This window comes from Leptonychotes weddellii, chromosome 4 (assembly GCF_054177405.1).
Source record: "Leptonychotes weddellii isolate Sample4059 chromosome 4, ASM5417740v2, whole genome shotgun sequence".
In the NCBI taxonomy this organism is placed as follows: domain Eukaryota; kingdom Metazoa; phylum Chordata; class Mammalia; order Carnivora; family Phocidae; genus Leptonychotes; species Leptonychotes weddellii.
In genome coordinates, this window is record NC_138372.1 from 142874807 (window position 1) to 142897518 (window position 22712).

At 37.0% G+C, this 22712-nt stretch overlaps 1 protein-coding gene and 1 long non-coding RNA gene across 3 annotated transcripts in view; one reads left to right on the forward strand and one right to left on the reverse strand.

The window, feature by feature from the left end:
- OXR1 (oxidation resistance 1) overlaps nt 1-22712 on the forward strand; it is a 354710-nt gene that overhangs the window by 241764 nt on the left and 90234 nt on the right. The gene's annotated exons all lie outside the window — the stretch shown is intronic.
- LOC115940395 (uncharacterized) overlaps nt 1-22712 on the reverse strand; it is a 53044-nt gene that overhangs the window by 15901 nt on the left and 14431 nt on the right. Inside the window, exons 5-8 of the long non-coding RNA XR_014144334.1 lie at nt 6229-6332; nt 5165-5321; nt 2312-2473; nt 1671-1862 (exon numbers count right to left, since the gene is read on the reverse strand). This is a non-coding gene — a long non-coding RNA (uncharacterized LOC115940395). The remainder of the gene's footprint in view (nt 1-1670; nt 1863-2311; nt 2474-5164; nt 5322-6228; nt 6333-22712) is intronic.

Genomic DNA, 22712 nt, shown 5'->3' on the forward strand with positions numbered 1-22712 from the left:
GCAAACACTGTTCCCTCGGCCTTCCAGGCTCCCCCCCCATAGAGACTGATGTTGCCAATACCCTCGTTTTCTTTAGTCTGTTTTCACAAGTTGACTTTGCACATGTGACCCTCCCTGGCCATCCTCCCTACAGTTTTCAAATCCTGCCTGTCCCTCAACAGCTCCTATCCCCCTACTGCTCTTCCGTCTTGTTTTTTTTATCCTTAGCTCTTATCACTAACACATATATGTGTATTATGTTTATTATGCTAACTGGAATGCGAACTCTATGAAGAAGGAACTTTTGTCTTTTTTTGATAACTTGTTTGATAGCTCATATCAAGAGCAGAGCCTGGCATGTAACACGTCCTAAATAAATATTTGTTGAATATATCTTCAGATCAACCCTGTGCATTAGGTACAGTTATTACCCCCATTTTACAAATGAGAAAGTTAAGGCACAGAAAGATTAAGAAATTTGCCTAAGGTCAAATTAGCTTAGCAAATGTCAGAGCCACAATTCAAACCTAAGGCCCTGGCTCTGGGGTCTGGGTTCAAACCACTCTATGGTTCTTATTTACATGACTGAGTAAATTAATTGGAAAAGTAGAACTATATATAGATTCATCTATTTGCTGGGATTTTCCTCAATATGCTTTCCTTCCAGTTAAAGGGAAAATTGACACAGCAAAGCCTCTTTACTCCATCACTTGTGGATTTTTTTTTCTTAAAAGAAGGTAAAAGTTTTTACCATCGAAAAATACAAAAACAAATGCCCCCAATCCCACCTGTGTTGACATTCAAACAGTAGTAATAAAGTAACAAATGGGCAATGGTTAAAAAAAATGTTAGCACTATGGAAAAGTAGAAAATGAAAACATGTATTGAATGCCTCCTGTGCTTTGTAAAACCTAAGCCCTGGGACTACGTATGTGGCAATACAGGTAGAATGTAATGAGAGAGACAGATACATACACAGTTATAATCATACACTTCTCTAAGTGTCACAGTAGGGTTATATATAATTCTGAATTGGAATTTAGAAGAGGAAACACCAAATAGAGATCTGCGGAAAGCAGAAAGCAGGGCCTTGGAGAGTGAGTTGTGGGGCAGGTATGTAAACAGTGAGTGGAAGGGAATTAAGTGTCTCAAAAGTGAAGACAGGGATGCATGGCTGGCTCAGTCAGTAGAACGTGTGACTCTTGATCTTGGGGTCATGAGTTCGAGCCCCACATTGGGCACAGAGCTTACTTTAAAAAAAAAGAAGACACTTTTTTTGAAAGAGGATGTTGAGGAATACCAACAAATAAATGTGCCTTAGAGGATGAGACTAAGAATATTTTAAAATAACATTCCATATGCTACAGAATGGAAATTATGGGCAAATGAGTTATCTGAGCAATAAGTACACACATTTTGAATTTAATTTCTAAGAGAATGTCTTTACTTATCCAAATGCATCATATGGAAAATTGTCGATTTCATCTATTCAGGCTACTTTAATCTATTTTTTCATAGGATTCAGGTTGCAGGGTACTGACAAACAAGAACAAGAAATTTTATTCTCTAAACGGTTATGTTTGCTTAATATGTTAGGCCAGTTCCAACATCTTATATGTAAAAGGGCAAAGGAAAAAAAAAGGCAGTTTATCCCGAGTCTGTTCAGTGTTTTTTGTCCTTGTGTCCCCCACCTCATTCCTCTGGGAAAGTCAGGTTTCCAGCTGATCATTTCTCTGATTTGACAAGGTCACTATGAACTTCCTGTCATCCAAAATGTTGGCAGTTTGATCTTGCTTAGTGACAGACTGCTTGGTCACTCAGGTCCTCCTTCCAAAAAAGGGCACAGTGCTCTTACAGAGTGGTAACTTTATCCACATGAACAGCTAAAAGAAGAAATAAGATAATTTGATAATAAATGTTAAAAAGAAAATAATGATCACATGAGATTGCAGTGGGGTAGGGCAGTGGATATTGATGGGGGCATTTATGAGAAGGTATCATTAAAGTTGAAACCCAAATGATGAGAAGCCATACACGGACCCAGGAGAGTAGCTAACCATGTAGAGAGATGACAGTAAGTGCAAAGGTTGGGGGGTGAAAAGTTTGGTTCAAGGAACACAAAGAATACCTGTATGACTGAGGAGAGTAGTAACAATGACAAAATGTAGTCTCAGAGTTAGCCAGTGACTTGATGTACACTCATAATTAGCCTCCATTTCTGCCTGTGAGCACTGGAATTGTTACTCCTCTTTACTTGTGTCACAATTATAAATCTACTATTTCTGATAGAGAATTACTTGAATTTGCTCTGCACTGCAGGATTTATAAAGACCTTTAACAGGGACGCCTGGGTGGCTCAGTTGGTTGGGTGTCTGCCTTCGGCTCAGGTCACGATCTCAGGGTCTTGGGATCGAGTCCCGCGTTGGGCTCCCTGCTCAGCCGGGAACCTGCTTCTCCCTTTGCATGCAGCTCCCCCTGCATGTGCGCTCTCTCTCTGTCAAATAAATAAATAAAATCTTTAAAAAAACAAGACCTTTAACATACATCCTAATTGCACATAAAGTTCCGTAACACCCTCATGAAGTAGGCAGGACTAACGTCATTTCCATTTTACAGGTGAGGAAAAGATAGTATGTAAATGTTTCGTGACTTGCTGGAGAGGCCTACAATGCCCCATCCCCACCACACACACCCTCGTCCTGATTCCCCATGCTTCATCAAAATTGCCAAAAGTCAAAACGTCTTTTAGCCAGATTTGAAATGAGCTTAGGGCTTCAGTATAACTATCAATGCCAAAAAAAGAAAAACAAAAAGAGCTGGTAAGATGAATAAATTCACTCTAACAGCACGTGAGTGTAGAGCAAGGATCTACACACTCTCTGTTTAGCCACATCACTGATTCTACTAGATGGCTAGTTGACGCATCATATTATGTTCCCTGTCAGATATGAGTTTTAAATAGTTCATTCTGGAACAGGAATTTGAAGAAAATAGCACAGTCAATTAGTCCAGTGAGAGATGCTGACAACCTGAACTGGAGTTAATCACAGGTTAGGTGTCCTAACCTCCCCCACCTTGGTCACCAAGGTAATTCTGCACTGTGTCATCAATGTTTCCCTAGCTTGCTGAAATGATGTCACATGTGACACTTAAAATTTTTTTGAGATTTAACTATATTCTTCTATTTTTCATATGCTTACTTATCATGAAAGGATTTAGATTATTTGTAAGTTTATTATAGGAATTAGTTATATTTAATGCATACATATCTTTTTCTTTTCTATATGCTTCAAATTTGCTCTTTTAAGTTCATATCTTTTCAAATGCTAATCTATAATTTTCAGGATTAAAAAATTCTTTTCTATGTTCTAAATTCTTGCTCTGTTCAAGGTTTTATTTGGGGGTGTGTGTGTATGTGTGTGTTACCACATAACTTCTTACAAGAAAAAAAAATTTTAATTGAAAAATCAATCTAGACATACGAGAAATAGCTCAGGATTGAAGCTATCAAGCTTATTTTTAAAGGCAATCAGGATTATGGAGTTAACCATGTTTCTGTTATTTAGTTTTCAAAATTAAATTAAGTAGAGGTATGACATTTACTGTCTCAGACTATTTTTTTTTTAAAGATTTTATTCATTTATTTATTTATTTGAGAGAGAGAGAGCAGGAGAGGGGGGAGGGTCTGAGGGAGAAGCAGACTCCCTGACGAGCAGGAAGCCCGATGCGGGACTCGATCCCGGGACTCCAGGATCATGACCTGAGCCGAAGGCAATCGCTTAACCAACTGAGCCACCCAGGCGCCCCACTGTCTCAGACTATTAACTAAAAAGACCCTTTTAATTTTTTTTAAGATTTTATTTATTTATTTATTTATTTATTTATTTATTTATTTATTGGGGGAGAGAGAGAGTGTGCAGGGGGAGGGGCAGAGAGAAAGGGAGACAGAGAGAGAATCCCAAGCAGAGTCTGCTCTAAGCGCAGAGCTGGACATGGGGCTCAAGATCTCATGACCCTGAGATCATGACCTGAGCCGAAATCAAGAGTCAGACACTTAACTACTTTAAAAGTATCTAATTTGGGGGCACCTGAGTGGCTTAGTCGGTTAAGTGTGGACTCTTGATTTCAGCTCAGGTCAGGATCCCAGGGTGCTGAGATCAAGATCTGCATAGGGCTCTGTGCTCAGAGGGGAGTCTGCTTGTCCCTCTCCCTCCCTCTATGCCCCTCTCCCTGCTCTCTCTCAAATAAAAATAAATAAATAAAGTATCTAATTTTCTTCTTTTTTTAAAAACTCTTACACATTTATTAAACTTGCGATAGTATTTAAGAATGGTTTTTTCCCTCCACTTTTTCTTCCAGGTCTCAAAGCTGATCTCCTGATTAGAACATTGTAGATTCTTGTAATCAAAAAACAACCACCACCACCAAGTCCTAACCTTTACAAAAAGATCTCATAGTTATTATTCACTAGTGTTATGATACTTTTCTCAGTTTCAAACACACTAAATAAATACTGTATAATTTTTTTAAAAGATTTTATTTACTCATTTATTTGAGAGAGAGAGAGAGAGAGAAACAGCATGAGAGGGGATAGGGTCAGAGGGAGAAGCAGGCTCCCCGCCGAGCCGGGAGCCCGATGCAGGACTCGATCCCGGGACTCCGGGATCATGACCTGAGCCGAAGGCAGTCGCTTAACCAGCTGAGCCACCCAGGCGCCCTAATACTGTATAATTTTTAAAATCCTTTAGAACACTTACAGTTTCTAATTTTCCTCATATAAATATTTCAAACCAATTTTTTTTTTACTAGGGGAATACAGCACATAGAATTCAAACCAAGTTTTAAATTCATATGATTAACATATTTTAAATGCAACATGATGTTAATGTGTTCAATAACTTTTTTAAAGGGCTAGCACACATTTGCTTTTATCATTTTAAAATTGCAAATCCTGAAAAACATAAAATACTGAAACTCTTTGTCTTCTTTATATCTTGACTCTTTTCTCCAGATAGTTCTCTGTCATGTTATCAACAACATGTACCTGTTATGCAAACAACTGAAATCAAGGCATCTCTGATAAAGCATGTCTTGTTAAGCAAAATTGGATCAGAGCACATGTAGAAAGGGAAAAAATCAGAATATAAAAAGATGGTATTTCAAAAGAAAACTTGGTTTCTCATACATTTCTTAAGGTTTATATTCCAGTGCTGGTACATAAGCAAGAGAGTGGTCCTGAATTACTAGCTTCTGGCATTTTGAAAGAAGAGTAGCCTTCAGCATGTTTTAAACTTCCATTGCATTCCTTGCTCTTCTGAAGTGTACTTTTTACTATTGAGAATCTGCAGCAAAAATAGTGAATAGAGATTACTGTTTTATATTGGAAACATTAAATGCTACGATAAGGAAAACTGGCTTTTTGAAACAGAAAAAGAACAGTAGGTATATGGTGGTAAATCCATGGTACAATGAGATATTCTATATTTGTGTTTTGCATCAACTCTACTATTGTGTGATTTACTACTCTTGAATTAATGTACAGACGAATGATGATGACATCATCCGAATATAAAGATGACAAAAATGATAAAGGTATCAAACCCCAATGCTTTAAGAACATCTGCTTTCCACTTCTCCCCTGCAGCCAAGAAACAATCACACTGATACTTAGTTCCTCCAGTTCTAGCAGGGAGCTTATTTGCTGCCTTTCAGAGATGCCTACCTCATGCCGCTTAGTAACAAAGAAAATGAATCTGAAAAGACCACCAGTGCTGGTACAGTTCATATCTTGAAGGAATCAGCATTTAGGCAAGCCCTAATGCTTTTGCCATCACAGGATATAGGAGGTTGGAGTCACAGGGGATATGTATTACATTTAGGATTTCCCATACTACTATTACTCAGAGTAACTTATTATAAGGAATTCCTAACTGGACTCCTAACCTTTCTTCCTTCTCCTTGCCCTTCCAACCTATTATCCACACTGTCATCTTAAGGATCTTTCTGAAACATAGAACTCATTGGTTCTCTCTTAAAAACCCTCAAAAGATTTACCATTGCCTGCTACATATATTCCAGACTCCTTATCATGGCACACATAGTCTTTTGTGGTTTGGAACCTATTTTCCTACCATCTCTTGTGTTCTGTATCCTATTTTAGGAATGCTTATCCATTGGATTGTTGCAAGAGTTCAATGAGAAAATGTATATAGAGTACTTACTAGTAACTAGTATTTACTGAACACTTACCATCTTAGCAGGTTTCAAGGATTGGGCTGGGTGCTTATGTGTATTCTCCCACATAATCTTCATATAACCCCATGAGGTGTAGATACTTTTGTAATCTCCATTCTCTAAACAAAGAAATAGATTTTGAGAGGTCAGGCAACTTGCCCAAGGTCACCCCTATAGACAGAAATGGAGTTGTAATTTTATCTATCCAACTCCAAAACTGGTGCTTTTATAGACTTGACTGCTGCCTGACACATTGCCAGGTGCACAATTCAATTTGATTAAATATTCCTTTTTAAAAACCCATTACAATAAAACTTACAGTATCTGGAAAATTGCGTTCTTTTTCTTGCTTCCATTGCCCACAAGGTTAACTGATAAACTACACCTTTGACTTTTTCTAGATGCCCCTAGCACCTCTTTTCTGTCCTCTTTCGTCTTCACACTCCCCATACTGTAGTGTAATAATTTCTTTAAATATCTATTTTCTCTGATCTGTTGGGAGTTCCTTGGGTGTAGACACCATATCTTCATTGTCTTTGTATTCTCAGAGCTGAGCATAATGTGCAGCACCCAGCAAATGTTGAACAGATAAAGAAGTGATGCAAACTCTGAACAGAATTTCAAAATATGTGGGGCTTTGCTCTTTCTCAAAAATGAAGAATTCCTCTTTCCATTCACTGTGTAACTGCCCTAACCCTTCAAGTAACACTCAATCAGATTTTATGAAGGAGCACAGTCAGACTTATAGAGGTTAGAGGGGGAGAAGAGGAGATAAAATTGCCCCCTTTTTCTAATCATTTCCCTCCATAAAATTGTGGGATTTTGTTACCAAAGGAGAGGAGATCAATATTTAGAAATAATTCTTTTAAAATTTAGAATTTAAATTATCTTAAAAGTTTAAATTCTCTTTTAAAAAAAGTAATAGTTATGCTTCATGCTAAGTTGGGTAAGACTCATCTTATGCTTTTCCCCTCCTGATCCTTTTTACTTTTTCCAGAGTTATACCTACATTCATAGCATTTCCGAGAGGTTAGTGAAGTTAGGCAACACTCCAAAATTCTCACATCTGAGAGCATAAGAGAGATCAACTGATAGGCACATGGTCATTGAGTGAGTCAGTGCAAGTCCCTGGAACAGCGCTTGAAGCTTCTGACTACCAGTCCCGGGTTCTGTTTAGCCAACTACTCCCGTGTCCCCTGAGGAACTGGGTAAAAATAGAGGATGGAGCAGTTAGCAAAGTAAATCATTGTCATTGCTAGTGTTCATATTCCATTTGTCCATGTTTAATAGACTAATAGTTTAAACTCATGAATGTTTATGTTCTGTTGGTTAGTATGTAATTGTATGTCAAGAATACCAACACAGAAATAATTCTAGAATTTATATTCTCCCTCAAAATATAGAGTGCACATATATCAGCATAAACACATGTGTTTAATTATAAAATAAATAATTTTCATTGAGTATCATTATTCTTTATGAAGAGGAGGGCAAACATTATTTTTAATAAACTTCTGTTTAAACTTGTGTAGCAGGATCCTCCATTCCTTAGAGATTTAACAACTATAAGGTCTAAAGCATATGTGATCTGAATACAGTAGGATGTATTTACAAATTATATTCCCATGTCTTAAGGGAGTGAAACTCCCTGCCTCTATCTATGAATTTGAGGGTGAGCCTTAAAATCTCACCTGGTTGACCTCCTTTGTCTCCTTTTTGTATCAGGAAATGTTGGCTTAGCTTTCTCTGCAGAGAAAGAAGTCAGCTAATATCTGGGTTTAGTTCCTTGCTTGGCTACCTGCCAGCTTTGCATCAGTGGACAAGTCATGGAGCCTCCTTTCCCTCTTCTGTCTACATCTACAGCATGGGGATAATGTTATTCTCCTTCCCCACAAGATTGTTGCAAAGATTAATGACATATGTATAAACATGGGCTTAAATGAGAGAATCTTGGAACTGAAACGTTCCTTTCCAAGGTGAATCTACCTCACCATTTCAGCTAAGAAAACTGAGATTCAGGAATGGTAAATGCTCTGCCCAAGATCATTTAGCCAGAGTCATAAATCTGAGGCTAGAAACCAAATCTTTTGCTTGAGTGTACCTTGTTTTTGTTTTTGTTGTTTTTTTTTTTTCTTCTCTTGATAGGCACAGCAGAACTGATATTCTCATAGGAGGAATATAAAGACTATGATAGAATGATCTGAAAGAGGAAGTAGGCTTTTTACACCAAGTAACATGACAGCAGATGAGAAAAGAAAAGAGGAAGGTACAAGGAAGAATATTTACTGGAGGGTTCATAGCATGCCAGACATACATTAAAAAGCAGAAACTTTTAATTACCTGATCTGTATTACACAGTTAAAATATCTACTAACGATACTTTTAAATGCACAGGATTAGCAGAAGCACATTCCTTCCGTTTCCTGTTTCTAGTACTCTTCTAATTCTAGGACTTCGCAGGTCTAAACAATAAGCAGCAAATCCCTGCATTAGGCTCTGTTGCCACCTGTGCTGGCTGGGGGTGGAGGGGGCAATGAGGACGTTCAAGGGGGCTAAACCGAGCAGAAGAGTAGCTGCTTAGATTAGAGTACTGGTGAAAGCCCTCACTCACAAATGACTCTTCAGTGCTTTCCAATCTTAGAGGTTGGACTGGATTTACAAGTCATCTTGCAGATACCCTCCTATAGTGATATTTACATCCCCATAAATTACTTCAGTGACAATAATTCTACATTTCTTCTCTCATCCTATCAGCTTTGATTGGTGGTAGAGAGGCAGAAGAGAGTGTCACTGAGAGCTTAAAGCCCTTAGGAGAGGGTAGGCCTTGATAGAATTTGAGTAGTAGATTCCAAAGGACATTAAGTGCCAGGGGTCCAGAAAAGCTCATTTAAAAACATGTGTGTGGGGCGCCTGGGTGGCTCAGTTGGTTAAGCGACTGCCTTCGGCTCAGGTCATGATCCTGGAGTCCTGGGATCGAGTCCCGCATTGGGCTCCCTGCTCGGCAGGGAGCCTGCTTCTCCCTCTGACCCTCCCCCCTCTCGTGTGCTCTCTGGCTCTCTCATTCTCTCTGTCTCAAATAAATAAATAAAAAAAAATCTTAAAAAAAAAAAAATGTGTGTGTGTGTGAGAGAGAGAGAGAAGAGAGTGAGAGAAGGAGGTAGGGAGGGAAATGTCAAAAACAGCCTTTGGTTGCTTTGCTTTTTTGCTTAGTGCTATAGAGGTAACGAGTTAAAATACAAGATATGATACTACCCTTGTTTCCATGCTGTAGGACTTGATGTTGAATGCTGTATCTCATGGGTGCTAGGAATAACAAGTCCAGGTATAGCCTAGGATTAGCAGGCACCATAATCTACAACAATGGAAAGATGACAGAGCTGGAAACTGAGAACCTAAATTCAAGCTCCTACTCTAATGGTGAGCAATTGCATTTGTCTGTGAGTGAAGACCCCCTGATTACAGTCACATAGAGCTCTATTTTTCTCTTGTGGAAGAAATCTAGAAGTAGGCAATTACTGGTATAAATTCAGGATGTCCAGTCTCTTTAAAATTTTCTTCACCCTTTCCTCTTGGTTCAAAGAAGCTATAGCTCTGGCCATCACATCCATCTTCCGACAGGAGAAAGGTAGGAAGGAGTGGTACCTGTATCATTGAAGCAGAAAGTTTCCCAGAAGCCTCTAGGAGACTTCAGCTCATGTCTCTGTGTCCAGAACTGTGTCACAGGGCTATCTGGAAAAAGAAAGTGAAAAAAGAGCTTTTTTTTTTTTTTTTTTGCTAAATATATTGTTATTTCAAATAGAATCAGGAAGGAAGAAGGGAAGAATGGATATTAGATAGTTAGCAGCTCTTCCTATAATCACTAAGTAACTATATAACTTCAGAAAAGTTATTTATTTGCTCTACCTATATCATTTTCTAATGTATAAGATGGATATCATGAATATCAGCTGTATCTTAGCTCCCTGTCCCCCACTTCCCAGCATTGATGGAGGGAAAATAAATGAGGGTTTTAGCAAATTGAAAATCTAAAAGTAGTAGATAAATAAAAGGTAGCTTTATTAAGAAGGTAATAGAAAGGAAGCGGTTGTTTGTATTAGAAGAAGAAGAAAGAGAATACATACCTTTCTGTTTCTCTAGTCATTAGTGAGAGTAAAATAAGCACAAATTAACTAAAAGTCCCTTTGGGCATCGTAAAGATATACAAATAGATAATAAGAACTTAACCTTAAAATATACCAACTGCAAATTATTCTCGTGGTTCATGAGCTGTATGAACTCTTGCCATTTGACCATAGTGCAACCCATGTGTGGTGTCAGAGGATCTTGAAAGTAAACCAAATGATGTAACTCTCATTATTTTTTAAATTTAAGATTATGAGAACTTCAGACTTATCTGGTGAAAAACATTTGTCCTTTGCCAGGCTGTGTTCTATGTTGAAATGTATTTTCCAGTAGATTAATGTGTTAAAATTTTTGTTTCAAGATCTATTACTATGTAACCAAATTTAGAATTTAAGCTAAAAGTCAGAGATCAGCTATCTAGTATCCTGGAGCCATCCATATAATAACTTTCTCATAAATCCAGATCCAGAAACAGCCAAATAGTTTATCAATTAAACATATCAGGAGCAACAGAACTCCAAAGCAACACTAGTAAACAATCTGTCTCTTAAGAGTGAGGGCAGACATAAATTAGTAAGGCATTTAATTCTTCTAAAGATTTGAGACTACTACGTAGAGGTATTTTGTTTTTAACCTACTGAGCTATTTTCTTTATCTCAGTAGCTACCATATGACTGTGAAGCACAGTGAATAGGGGTAGAGACTGATAGGCCTCTTGCTTCTGTATGGATCATGGCTGCACCAATATTCAGTAAATGCTTAGGACAGTTAAATGGGCATTGCTGAAAATAATCTGTAGCATTCTCTTCAAAATAAAATTATTTGGAGAATTTTCTTCTGGCCTTTTGCTGTATGAAGTGGGACCTGACCTCATTTGTGAAGCCTAGAAAAATACACCATGGAGTCAACAGAGCACAGAAGTTGCTTCTGGATCAAGGGAAGTGGTTATCAGGCATGGAAATCATTGGAAAAGGAGAAAATACTGACTGAATATTTCAAATACTGGTTCAATAGTGAAAAATAGGCAAGATGAGTGTGCGAGTGGGAAGCGATGAGGGGCAGAAAGGAGAACTGGAAGACTGGAAATGTTTGAAATTCGTTAGACTAGAGTCTGCACGTACACAATTCCAGCCTGTAGTTTCATACAGTGATGCTTGCTGGCATTTTGTAAGGATGGTAAACAGCCATTGCTTTTCTGTGTATGGATGGAACAGGAAATGAAGAAGGCAAATTGAATGTCTTCAGAAATATTCAACCTTGGACTGTTTATGCACCTCATTTTGTATTTACCTATTAGTCTTTTTTTTGGCACACACAAAAAAATCTATCAAAATATATTTGTGGCTTTAATTTTTAAGTAGCTATAAAATGAATTATAAAAGGTAGAATATTTTATGGATGTGAGTTTAGATTGGGAGCATTTAGTGAACATATAATATGCTTTCCTTGCATTTTGTTAGTGTTTATTCATTTAATTCACTCAACAAATATTTATTGAATGACTACTGTGTGTCACTAGTGACCTAGGTTGTGCCATAGGAGATCATAATCAGTCTACTAATAAATTTGATCCTAATAAGAATATAAGAATATATAAATTTATATATTCTTTATTGTATTCTTATATAAATAATTCTTTATTATATTCTTATATAAATAATAAGAATATATAAATTTTCAGTGATTTTCAACATAAATTTTCTTGGGAACATATTACTGATACAGTGATTTAATAGCCAACTAAAGAAAAAAAATCCCTTCAGTACAGCTTTCATGCTCTGTTCTGGGGAAATCGCTATGTCTACTACGTATTATGTATAATACCTTACGTACTTCTATACCCCTCATCAAGATGCAGTGCAAACAAATATTTTAAGTACTTGCAGTTTGAAAACTGAAATAAAATGAGAGAGACTGGGAATATTCAGTTCATAGCCTAGACAAGAAGAAAGAAAATATCTATATTCATGGAAAAGATGTTACTGATATGTTCCCTAAACCTAAATACATTTTGGGAAGACAGAAAATTTCTTAGGAGATTTAGATCGTGCAAATATTAAGAATGAAGAAAGATAGGACATGATCCATTTAGACCTACCCTTCAGATTTTAATAAAAGGTTTGAGGAGAAAAAGTAGTGTTCTTTATGCTTAATGTGGAAACAGATATTACCTTCAAGTGGTACCACGTCAGGACATGGCTAGCTTTGCAATGCCATCCATTATTACAGTGATTGATTACATAACACATTTTCTGTGTCTTTTACCTTTTTCTGGGTGAATGTGGGAAAACAGATATGGCCTAAAATCTGAATATGGTTATAAAATGCTATTTCATTTCTGGGTAGTCTTATTCCACTAAATTCCTTTTTATGTTTGCCTTTTAAGCAATAATTTCAGGTAAAATGCATTTAAATATCTGGAAATAAAACAACTTGTCAAGTGAAATGCTCTATTATCTAGTAACAGATGGATTGTCCTTGTTGGGTAAAGCTTATTCTGTATCGATCTTGATTTTGTTTTAGGTTGTATATATAATAGCTACAGAAAAAAAACCACATATAATAGCTACAGAAAAAAAAAGGGCACTTTGTTTTTTAGAGGGAGAGAGTGTGCTTGTATGCACGTGTGAGCAGGAGGAGGGGGAAGGGGCAGAGGGAAAGGGAGAAAATTGGAAGCAGGCTCCATGCCCAGTGCAGGGCCTAACATGGGGCTCAATCTCACAACCCTGAGATCACCACCTGAGCTGAAATCAAGAGTCGCTCACTTAATTGACTGAGCCACCCAGGCACCCCAAAAGGGCCTTTTTATACAGCACTCTTTTTGGTGTATAGAATTTAAATTTTTGCTGCCTTTTGTTAAGTTAGACATAATTATGTAGCCTACCATCTGATTTCTAGTTAAATCACTAGGTTTCTTGCATCACAGGTAAATACTATTATTGCAAAACAACTGCATACTAGTAAAATTATGGTAATACCACTACTCCTCTCTTAACATGTGGCTGCCTTCGCATATGACTCTTTAAAGGAACTAACTTTCAAATGTTCCCTTCAGCTATTTTGCTTTGGCCCTAGTACTCTGCCAATTCTACCTTTTTACTTTACTCTTCACGTTAAACTAAGAGAATACATCTCTGCAACAAATATATTCGTAGTCTCATAGGAAAGACATCTGAGAAAATCAAGCTCGAAAGGAGAAGAAAAAAGAGCTAAGTGTAAAACAGTGTTGGGCTCATTGCCTTATTTCTTTTTTGGCCCTGATCATCAGGGCCAGCACTTGCTTGCTGTAAAAAAGATGACTCTAAGTTACTCTGTGCTGATGGAATTTATTATGAAGAAAGTCATGGCTTTAACTTACAACTGCAGACTTCATGGCCATATAATTCATGTGTTGTGTTCCTATGGGTCAGTCGTAAAAAAATTCAAAAGGTACTGTGTTGTTTGGGATTGTACCCAAAATATGAAGTTTAATGTGGGGATTCTCTCCAAACTTCCAAAAACTATTAAAGAAGGAACTATAAGCTTGTCCCATGAGCTCAACTTCAGTAATCTCTTGAAGATTTACTCTCTGACTAAACCTCAGTCTTGATTTTAAAACATTTCTTTATTACTGATAATACACAAAAAGTCTATATAATTTATGTGGAATTTACATGAACGAACAAGCTCCCTTAGTTCTGTAATATACATTTAAGATGTTTGGTTTGGAACTATTTCATTTTGCACAATTTTGTTACCTAAATTTCTATGATGAACTACCAAGAACTAACACCCTTTGAAAGACTAACTTGGGTGAGCTGATATAAGGTTAAAAATCAGTCTTATTTGTAGGCTATATAACCTATGGTAATCTGAAAGAGAAATTAAAACATGAAGGGACGCCTTGGTGGCTCAGTCAGTTAAGTGTCTGTCTGCCCTTCTGCTCAGGTCATGATCCCAGGGTCCAAGGATGCAGACTCATGTCAGGTTCCCTGCTCAGCGGGAAGCCTGCTTCTCCCTCTCCCTCAGTCCCTCTCCCCCCACTCATGCTCTCTCTCTCAAATAAATAAATAAAATCTTTTAAAAAAAGAGAGATTAAAACATGAAAAGGAAATTTTCTGAAAACTCATAATATGCTCCCTCTTAGGGTCCTGCCTAGTTTGTGATCTGTACTGTAAAAAAAAAGAAAAGCTATAGCTGATTTATAGGAGAGCCTAAAATGAACAAAGAGCTGAAAAGTTAGTTTTAGGACTTAGAAGAAAAGTCCCAGAAACTGAAATATTGTAACTTGAAATAAAAAAATAACAAAGTCAATAACAATAACTTCCATTTATTGAACACTTGGCATATGCCATTTTTCACAGTACTATAGGTATTATACCCATTTTACAGATGAGAAAACTGAGGCTTGGGGGATTAACTTATCCAAGGTCATACAACTAGTAAGTGATGAAGGCAGAAATTGAATCATGGAAATCTGACTCCAGAGCCAGCTATTTAACAAGACAGTCACCATAAAGCATATGATACTCAAACAGATTGAGTAGTTATTTGAATCATAGAAAAGGTGAACTTGATTATTCAAGTTTTTAAAGCTAACATTATTTAAGGAAATTAAGGGTAATGGAAGAGGAACAAGTTAAATAATATCACATGGAAACAAACATGGAAATCCAGACCATGGGACATAGCCCAGGATCACTGACTTGTTTCTGCAACAAGCCAAATGGCATGGAAAAAACAAACAAAAAATGATGGGGCCTTTGCTAAGTCAAAGTGTGGCCCACTTTGATTGCAGCAACATTGCCACCACCTGGGAGATTATTAGACATGCAGTATTTCAGGTCTTGCCCCAGACCCTAGTGAGTCTTAAGATCCCTAAGTGATTCATTTGCTCAGAGAGTTTAAGAAGCACTGGTCTAGATGACTAGAGACTTAACCAATTGTAGTATGTAGACCTTGTTTAGATCATGATTCAACAAGCCAATAGGGAAAAGACATTTTTACCTATTGGGGAGGTTGGGTATGGATTAGGTCTTGGATTCTACAAAGGAATGCATGCTATTTCATTAGGTGTGATAATGGCACCTAATAGTTAATGATGGATGTCCAATATTTTTATGTTTTAAATTTAGACATGTAAACTGATGCATGTAGGGGTGAAATAATGTATCTGGAATTTGTTTTAAAATGTTTTGGCAAAGAAAATAGCAATAAGTGATACAAATATGGCAAAATCTTTAAAATTGTTGAATCTGTCATACTACTCTTCTACTTTTTTTTTGTCATTTTGGATTTTATTTTCATTAGTAGTAAATAAATCCGACTTCAGCCTGTATTGAAAACTAGACAGTATAAGAGGCAAAATATACCCTCAAATCTTCACACAAAAGATATATCTCAAAGTTTTTCCATGTAGATTTGTATAAGGAACATCTTTTAATTGTTAAAAAATTCTGACATTCTAACATTGTCTATTAACTTCAAATGTGTGAAGACTTACCATCATATCTGATGTTCTTTCTCTTATACTTTTCATTATTGTATTTTTTATTGAAATATAATTAACATACAGTGTTAAATTAGTTTTGGGTGTACAATATAATGATTCTGCAATTCTGTACATTTCTCAGTGCTCATCAAGATGAATATACTCTTAATCCTGTTTATCTATTTCACCCATCCTCCCACCCTTCTCCCCTCTGGCAACCACCAGTTTGCTCTCTACTTAAGAGTTTGGGTTTTTTTGTCTCTTTTTTTTTCTTCATTTGTTTTGTTTCTTAAATTCCACAGATGAGTTAAATCATATGGTATTTGTCTTTCTCTGACTTATTTCACTTAGCATTATACCCTCTAGGTCCATTCATGTTGTTGCAAATGGCAAGATCTAATTATGTTTTATGGCTGAGAAATATTCCATTTTATTTATATATATATAAATATAAATACACATATAGTGTTTTATATATTCTGTTTTGTATATATAAAGTGATATATATATAAAGTGGTATATATATATATATATATATATATATACACACCACTGTGTGTGTATATACATATATACACCACATCTTCTTTATCCATTCATCTATGGATGGACACTTGGGTTACTTCCATATCTGGGCTATTGTAAGTAATGCTACAATAAATATAGAGGTGCATATATCTTTTTGAATTAGTGTTTTCACTTTCTTTGCGTGGAGACCCAGTAGTGGAATTATTAGATCATATGGCAATTCTATTTTTAATTTTTAAGAACCTCCATACTGTTTTCCACAATGGCTGCACCAATTTACATTTCCACCAACAGTGCATGTGAGGGTTCCTTTTTCTCCACCTCCTCACCAACACTTGTTATTTTTTGTGTTTTTGCTTTTAGCCATTCTGACAGGTGTGAAGTGATATCTCATTACAGTTCAGGGAAATGATGAGTGATGTTGAACATCTTTTCATGTGTCTATTGCCATCTGTATGTTTTATTTGGAAAAATGTCTATTCATGTCTTCTGCCCATTTTTTAAATCACATTGGTTTTTTGGTGTTGAGTTGTATAGGTTCTTTATATATTTTGGATATTAACTCCTTATTGGATATATCATTTGCGAATCTCTCATTCAGTAGGTTGCCTTTCTTCTGTCTACTTTTGGATGTTAGAATTTTTCATAATTTTTTAAAGATTTTATTTATTTGAGAGAGAGTGCATGTGAATGGGGGGAAGGGGCAGAGGGAAAGGGAGAGAGAGAATCTCAAGCACAGAGTCTGATCCCACGACCCCGAGATCATGACCCCAGCCGAAACCAAGGGTCAGATGCTCAACCAACTGAGCCACCCAGATGCCCCAAATTTCTCATAATTTTAAAAAAATACCAAAAGAAGTAGACTTATGCTCTAGAAATTTTAGAAATAACTACAAGAAGTTTCTTATAGTAAGAAGGATTAATCATTTAACGGGATGCCAGAGAAGCTTTCTCCTCTCCAAAGTATTTTTTTTTTAAGATTTTATTTATTTGACAGAGAGAGAGAGTGAGAACAGGAACACGAGCAGGGGGAGTAGGAGAGGGAGAAGCAGGCTTCCCGCTGAGCAGGGAGCCCGATGTGGGTCTCGATTCCAGGACCCTGGGATCATGACCCAAGCCGAGGGCAGGCGCTTAATGACTGAGCCACCCAGGTGCCCCTCTCCAAAGTATTTTAAAAATAGGACAAATTCATTGGTTTAGGGGCATTTTCAGATAGTCCTGGCAAAAGCCAGATCTGTCAAGCTCCTTTTCTCAAAAATGTCCTATGGTAGATGTTACACTTTGTAAGTACTTTGGACCATCGATCTTAGATTTAATGCCTTAGTTGTGTTTAAAAAAGAAAAAGCATTTGATGATGCTTCTGTTCTAGTCCTGTATTTGCTCTCATCATGGCACTCTTCTCTGGCAGTTCACTTCAATGGTTGACTGTTAAAATGTTAAGCTACCTACTCATCCAAACCAAGCATTAAATAGAGTCCTGTCATGATCTCATTCTGTTGAGAGTCTATGCTTAAGTGCAGACTAAGGCCTTTTGATGTTATGTGATCAATAGGAAACCCTTTAAGCTGGTATGTATTTGTCATATAGAAAAGCATTCCTTTCAACATCATATAAACCCTTTATGTACTTACCAACTGGACAGCATATCATTTTTTTTGTTTCTGGAAAAGGGAGCAAAAGAGAATTGCCCAAGCTATTAAAAAGAAAACCCAAGCACTTTTGCAGCTTATTAAGTGGCAGTATTTGTGGTAATACGTTTCATGTTTTCTGGCTTCTTCCTATAGAAACCTGAGAATGGTTCTCAAGGACTATATAGTAAACTCAGCCGGCATCCCCAGATGTAGACATTATACTGTTTATAGATGAACCACCAACACCTGACTGGTTTAGTAGGTGCTTATAGAGTGAGTCAGCGGATGAGCAAGAATTTACTTTCAGAAACCTTCCCATCTTAACCACAAGTAGTTCTTCCTATATGGTACTATATTTGTTGGTTTAGATTGTATGGAATAATCTACAGCATCTAAGATTTTCCTTTAGACAAATATGTATTAGGAGGAATAAATGAGTAATAGGACAGGGGAAGGAATTTTGGTTCTGACTCTGAATCAGAGAATTACTGACACTCAGGTGCTGGTCATTACACTTCTCTAATTTAGGGTATGCTCCTGAGACGCTCCCTATTGATAAGAAGCTGCATTGTTAGATGTGTGTGATTTTCAATTTTGTAGATATTCAAGTTGTTTTCTCTCCCTCTTCTTCCTAGTAGATGCCCAGTTACCTAGTCTCTCCCTCTCTTCCCTCCACAGCAGCAGTCTCTGCGCAAAATTGTCTGTATTGCTTATTAGCCCTCAGTCAGTACAAACAAAACCTGGTAGTTAAATCATGATCATCTGCCATTCCATAAACATGTTCTACACATTCTTTTATCCCTCAGCTTGTTTGCTCTGCTACAGCACAGTATTATGATCCTTGGCTAGAGAATTGTAATTAGAATAATTTGTTGTTTCTCCCAGCCATGTTGCTGCTCTTAAAATTGTTCATTCTAAAATACAATATTTCAAAATATCTAAAATGCCTTTATGACTGTAGATGGATTTAAGAGGAAACATGGTGCAATGTTTCATAGTCCAAAGAATTAATAAATATAGCAAAAAATGTTATTTCCTTTCATATTTTAAAAGAATATTGCTATAGCAAAAGGAAGAGCTTTAATGTATGTGTGTACACACGTGTGTATATCCCAAAGGATTCTATCACAGAAATAAGACGGTAAGAGAACACTGTTTAAGGATAATTTTCTCCCAAAAAAAGATAAAATCAAGACAGACAAAAATAACACATTAAATATTGTATTTAACTCATTAATGAAAGAACCAGTAAGATGTTACAACCAGTTCAAAGGAGAATCCAAACAGATATATTAATAGATGAGGATTATTGAAATAAATGTGCAGATGGAGGCACATTCTTCTACTGATGGTGAAAAAAGCCAATTCAGTCTATTGGACAGAATTCCCTTAGACAAGAATGCCTTTGTTTATAGACAGGAATTATTTTGGATTGCTATCAGTTTTTACAATTTATAGAGTTATAAAGTGGCTTCCATAGAGTCAAATCAGATAATCCAGTAGAGTTTACTCTCTATACTGCATGGTTTTCCACTAAAGCACAGTGTTTTTTTGTATTGTTTTGTTTTGTTTTGTTTCCCTTATAGTACTCTATCCCTAAAGGCACCATACCATCAGTGACTCCCTACTATCAACAGAAAGAAGTCCAAATTCATTAGGTAGACACTCACATTTTAGCTTCAGCCTCTTTCAGTGTTTTCTGTTATGCAGTCAGCACCCTTAAGCCCTACATTATTCAGCCTTTATTCCCAAATTCTACTAATCTTTCAAGTCCCTTTTCTTGTGTATTGACCATCTGCTGTAATCGACAGTAGTTCTCAAACTTGACAGAACATCAGAATTACCTGGAGAGCTGATTAAAACACAGATTTCTGGGTTCCACCCATCCTTTCATCCAGCAGAGCTAAGGTTGAGCCTGAGAATTTGCATTTCTTAAAAGCCTGGGTGGCTCGATCAATAGTTAAGCTTCTGACTAGATTTCTGCTCAGGTCAGGATCTCAAGGTCCTGGGATGGAGCCCCACCTCAGGTTCTGCACTCAGTGGGGAGGCTGCTTGTCCTTCTCTCTCCCTTTCCCTCTGCCCTTCTCCCTGCTCTCTCTCTCTCAAATAAATAAAATAAAATCTTAAAAAAAAAAAAAATCCCAGATGATGCTGATGCTACTGATCTAAAGACTCTTTGAGAACTACCTGCTCAGAGGAACTGTGTAAAAAACTATAGATCAGATTAATGAGACATAGACCCAGCCCATTAGGAGGAATTCACAATCTAATGGAAGTGTCAAAAGCCTGGCTCCCCAAAATATCACTAAAACCACCTTTTAGTAAGACAAAGCTGAGTTAGTACTGAGAAAAGGAGAATACCACTTCAACAGAGCCTTAGTAGGGCTTAGAAGGTGGTTTGTCAGGGGAAGGCAGGCAGAAATAGTTGGTATATTTGAGATTTTCAAGTTTAAGGCATGTCTTTCAATGGTTAGGATTGAGTAATGATCATGATATATATGATAATTTATGATATAATGTTTTAGTATTGATAGAATAAGATGAGTATTTGAGGCAAGGGGTTCAAAGAGTTCTGATGTGTGAATTTGTTGGCTTTTTCTGTTAATCTTGATGTGTCATTCGGGATGTTTCTGGAATACACCAGATGACAGTAGTGTAGTAAGGTCATATTAATGTAGACAGTCAGGTGTACTAATAGTTTCAGAGACAGAGAAACAAATAAAACAGAAATATAAACAAATAATTAGTGTGGTAAGATAAGTATAATTTAGTCACAGAGCCCTTTGGGAGAAAATACACAGAATCTTACAACCTCCCTGCAATCTGCCACTGCCAGGAATTCTAAGATCTTTTGAGTGTCCTACTTTGGTTTATCTTTGGTAAATCGAAGAAAAAGCATTATGTTTACAGAGGCAATGTTTCTCCTTGTTTCTTTTCTTTCTCTCTTTATACTATTAACATCCCCAGGCCAGACATGCATATTTACACAAATGTATTTTACAAACACTCAATATCAAGTTTTGGATGAGTGCAAAGAATTCATATTTATTAAGGATCAACTATATGATGCATGCAATGCAAGTGTGTGTGTACATATATTTCAATTAGCTGTATATTAAATTTTTGTAGTAATTATCTTTATCCCCTTGCTCATGCAGATGATTCTTATTGGGACCTTAAGGCTATATAGACCCCTGGATATGGCTCTTTTCTATATAATTTAGAACTCATGGTCTCTTCTTTTTGGGAGAGATAAGTAGTGAGCGTGATGATTTTCAAGCACAATAGTCCTCTATTTAAGAATAGTAGAAATGAGCATATATTTTTCAAAGCTTGAGTAACAAGTGATTTTTGCTAAGTAACTTAAGCTCTAACCTTGGGTGGCATGAAACTGACATCTGTTACCTTGCAAATCAGTTTTTAGAAATACCCTAAAGTGAGTATAATAAAGTTACATCTGAGAAAAACAAATTAAATCTTTTGAAATTAAAATTCTGGCACATGATTTAAAGTTAAAGCTCAAATTCCTGAAGAAGTCCTTAAAACTCTTTGTACCAAATACATCCTGTGTTTGATTATAATACTTGAAAGAATATCCAACATGCTTTTCAACAGGTTCCAAAATCAAACAAGAAAACATGTATCTTATAAAGTACATTTACCTAGATTGATTCATCACAAGCTAATATGCATGTTTTTTTTAAAGATTTTATTTATTTATCTGACAGAGAGAGAGAGAGAGCTCAAGCGGGGGGAGCGGCAGGCAGAGGGAGAGGGAGAAGGAGGCTCCCTGTTGAGCAGGGAGCCCGATGCGGGGCTCGATCCCAGGACCCCAGAATCATGACCTGAGCTGAAGGCAGCTGCTTAACCGACTGAGCCACTAATATGCTTGTTTTATAAAATCATTTATAAATCCTTTATAAAATTCATTTCAGTATTCTTTGACTAAAGTTTTGAGAAAACATCTGCAAGGTAGTGCAACTTTAGAAGTTATCAAAAGCTTGCCATCATGCTAATGGCATTCACAACATACAAATCTGCCAGCTAAAGAAGCATCGTCCCATTAGCAATAAACCATTTGGCATGCAGCTATCTTCTCCCTCTGCTATGTGGGCTTTTATCACACCTTTCTTTCAGTCCCATATCTTCTCTGTACTGAGATGAAGAGGCACCAGGAGTAGTAGATGCGTGATAATCTCCAGGCACAACTTACTAAAGTGCAAATGCAAAAGAATATTACACATTATTGTAGCTAGACACAGGATGTAATAAGGCTTTCTGGAGCACCTGGGTGGCTCAGTCGGTTAAGCATCTGACTCTTGGGTTTCAGCTCAGGTCATGATCTCATGGGTCATATGGGGCTCCCCACTCAGTGGGGGGTCTGCTTGAAGAGTCTCTCCCTCTGCCCCTCCCCCATGTGCTCATGCACGGAGGGTTACCAATGGGATGCTCTTATGGGCCAGGCCTGGAAGTAGCACATATGACTTTTGCATATCTCCCCCCCTCTAAAATAAATAAATCTGAAAGAAAGAAAGAGAGGAAGGCGTTCTGAAGACAGACTATAAAAGTTGCTAGAGGCATGATGCTGTTATGGGGTTACTTAATCTTTCCCAACATCCACTAGATCTGGGCTTCTCAGCCTGGGCACTAGTGACATTTGAAGCCGGATGACTTGAGCATTGTAAGAGCTTAAACAGCATCCTTGGCCTTAACCTACTAGATGCCAGTAGCACATCCTCAGTTTGATA